Genomic DNA, 3,781 nt, shown 5'->3' on the forward strand with positions numbered 1-3,781 from the left:
GCTTCTGCCTGGATGTGGACTTGTATTTGCTCACATGCCATTGGCTAAAGCCATGGTTCCCAATGGTACCTGGAAGTATGGAAGCATAGCAAAGAGAAGCATAGTCAGTACTTACAGGAAAGAGAAATGCTATTTTAGCATTTGCTCAAGTGTAAAGTAAATCTCCAAGTAAGAGTCTTTTTAATTTTTTCTTTTAATTTTCTTTCTTTTTTTCTTATTTATAGTCAAAGTGATATACAGAAAGGTTACAGTTTCATACGTTAGTAAGAGTCTTTATTTAGCAAAATTTCCCAATCACTAGACTATAGAAAACTTTTCTGGAGGTCTGTCCCTTAGGGCTCAAGTTCCCTGGAGAACACTTTCAGAAACGGTACACTGTGTCAACTTTCAAGTTAGAACTCATCTTGCAAGTGACATTTCTTTGGAGGTCTGAATAAATGAACAGATAGAGTTTTAACACTTCAGTGAGTGGGAATCAGACATTGAAATCTTCCCACATCAGCAAGTTCTGTGCCTCTGGGTTAACTAACACTTCATCATCTCTAGAGAGCTGAGAAAAACAGATTTGGAAAATAATCCTTGAGTTCACATGATTTCTTGTGGGCCATCGCCTTAGTGATCTCCTTAGGTATCATCCTTGCCCTCTCCAGCCATCTTTACCCCCTCTCAAATAGTCTGTTGTTAGAAAATTACCATTTGTTGCTGGCTCCAGTGGCTCATGCCTGTTGCCTTAGCTACTCTGGAGGCTGTTATCTGAGGATGGCAGTTAGTAGCCAGCCCCGGCATGAAAGTCTGTGAGAATTTTAATTCCAATAAACTACTGAGAAAAAGCTGGAAGTGGCACTGTGGCTCAAGCGGTAGAGCACATGCCTTGAGTAAAAAAGAAGCTCAGGGACAATGCCCAGGCCCTGAGTTCAAGCTCCAGGGCCAAGTTCAGGCTCCAATGTATATATATATATATGTATATATATGTATATATATATGCACATACATACACATACACGTATATATGTATGTATATATTTTTTCCAAGAACAGAATCAAAACTCCATTTGTTTTTGATGTGTCTTTCAGTATAACTACTTTCTTTGTTGGAAGTAGATCTACAAACAATGAATTACTTTTAATGGTGATGGAAAATCTGTTACTGAACATGTGATAAGTGTGTGGCATGATGTCTGCTTTGTGCCATGGGCTTTGACCTTGAAATCACAAGGTATAGGTCATTGGGCTGAAAGACAGGAGGTAAGGAAACAAAGCATCCTCCTGCAGTCCCCAGCTTGAGCAATGTGTTGTTGCTCTGATAGTATTTGTCTTCTGTCTTGAAGTCTTTAGTCTTCTCACTTGCAAAATTAGAGATTCTATAAGGAGCCTAGAAATTCTGTGTGTAAAATATGGGAAAATAAGAGAAGTGCTGCTAATGGGCAGAAAGTGACTCATGGCATTATTTATATTGCATGTATTCTCTTGTAACTCAAATGTGAGGCCTTTCTAGCCGTGTTTTTCTAGTGTTTTGGTGTCAAATATACGTTACATAAAAATGAACCATTTTAACCTTTTTTTGTGTGTATATCAGTACTGGGGGCTTGAACTCAAGGCCTCCCTTGAACTCAAGGCCTTTTCTGCTCAAGGGGCACCCTCTCCCTTGAGCCATACCTGCATTTCTGGTTAATTGGACATAAGAATCTTCAGGACTTTTCTGCCTGGGCTGGCCTCAAACTGAGATCTTCAATTCTCATCCACCTGAGTAGCTAGGATAAGTCTAAGCCACTGCTTGGCCCATTTTAACCATTTTTAAGTGCAGTATTAGGCAATGCTTAGTACATTCACAATGCTGTACAACCATCAACACTATCAATTTCCAGAACTGTTGCATTGAACTCTGTATCCATCAATACAAACTCCCCACAACCCCATACCAGCCCCTGGAAGTGTCTACTCTTATTGTATGTTCTTATGAACTAGCTTACTGCAGCTATTTTGTTTCAGTAGAAGCATACAATATTTGTCTTCTTGTGCTTTTCTTATTTCTCTTAGCATGATGTCTCCAGATTCATCCAAGTTGTTATACTTAAAAGAGGGCCAATGTATTTTTGCCTCTTAGTGTAGATCTGAATCAAACTGGGCCCCTTACAAGGAGGCTTCAACAAATTATACTTTAAGAATTTAGGCTTATTTTTTCCAGCCAGTGCCGAGCGATGGGCATCTCTCCGGACAACTGGCACAAGAGCCGCAAGACCGGGGGCAAGAGGAAGCCCTACCACAAGAAGCGGAAGTATGAGCTGGTATGCCCCGCCGCCAACACTAAGATTGGCCCCTGTCACATACACACAGTCCCGAGTTCGAGGTGGCAACAAGAAATATCGTGGGCTAGGAATATGGCCTAGTGGCAAGAGTGCTTGCCTCCTACACTTGAAGCTCTCGGTTCGATTCCCCAGCACCACATATATGGAAAACGGCCAGAAGGGGCGCTGTGGCTCAGGTGGCAGAGTGCTAGCCTTGAGCGGGAAGAAGCCAGGGAAGGTGCTCAGGCCCTGAGTCCAAGGCCCAGGACTGGCCAAAAAAAGAAATAACGTGCTCTGAGGCTGGATGTGGGCAACTTTTCCTGGGGCTCTGAGTGTTGTACTCGTAAAACAAGGATCATTGATGTTGTCTACAATGCATCCAATAACGAGCTGGGCTGCACCAAGTGAAGAACTGGTATTGTACTCATTGACAGCACACCGTACCGACTGTGGTACGAATCCCACTATGCATGCCCCTTGGCCGCAAGAAGGGGGCCAAGCTGACTCCTGAAGAGGAAGAGATTTTAAACAAGAAGAGATCCAAGAAAATTCAGAAGAAATACGATGAAAGGAAAAAGAATGCCAAAATCATCAGTCTTTTAGAGGAGCAGTGCCAGCAGGGGAAGCTTCTTGCCTGCATTGCGTCCAGACCAGACCAGTGTGGCCGAACAGATGACTATGTCCTAGAAGGCAAGGAGCTGGAATTCTACCTGAGGAAGATCAAGGCCCAGAAAGGCAAATAAAGTCACCTACCATACTTAAAAAAAAAAAAAAAAAAAAGAACTTCGGCTTATTCTTAAAAGGGAATTTAAATTAGATTTAAATAGATTCACACAAAATTCCTACCTAGTATTAGTAAGATCCTCATCAATCAGAACTTCATTCTTTTCAATGATGAATAATATCCCATTACATAATACCATATTTTGTTTATCCATTCATGCAGCAATGTGCACTTGGATTATTTCCACCTTTCAGCTATTGTGAATAGTGTGGCTGTGAACATGAGTGGACAAGCCAAGCCTTTCTTTGGAATGTTCTAGTCCAGCTTGGCCGTCATTTTGTTGTTGTTGTTGGTGGTGGTCATGGGGCTTGAACTCGGGGCCTAGGCATTGTTCTTGAGCTCTTTTGCTCAAGGCTAGTGCTCTGCCACTTTGAGCCACAGTGCCACTTCCAGTTTTCTGATGGTTCATTGCAGATAAGAATTTTATGGACTTTGCTGTCCAGAATGGCTTTGAACTTCAATCCTCAGATCTCAGCCTCCTAATTAGCTAGGATTACAGGTGTGAACTACCAGCATCTGGCTAGCTCTTCAGTTTTCAACTCCTCACACTCAGTTGAGAGGTGCTACAAGGTCTGGTGAGCAAAAAAAGGCGGGGGGAGCAACTGGCCAGTGACTAAAGTTCTAGTGTAAAATTGTATTGCTTAGTTTCTGTCCCTTTTTATTCAAGTCTGACATTTCTCTGGAATCCAGCTCAGCTCTTAGGATCACCTGA

The 3,781-nt window shown here is 42.2% G+C and overlaps 1 pseudogene; it reads left to right on the top strand.

Moving 5' to 3' along the window:
• Nucleotides 1–2,194: 2,194 nt before the first annotated feature.
• Nucleotides 2,195–3,028, top strand: LOC125345786 (annotated as a pseudogene).
• The last annotated feature ends 753 nt before the right edge of the window (nt 3,029–3,781 follow it).

This window comes from Perognathus longimembris, chromosome 2, assembly GCF_023159225.1.
Source record: "Perognathus longimembris pacificus isolate PPM17 chromosome 2, ASM2315922v1, whole genome shotgun sequence".
NCBI lineage: Eukaryota > Metazoa > Chordata > Mammalia > Rodentia > Heteromyidae > Perognathus > Perognathus longimembris.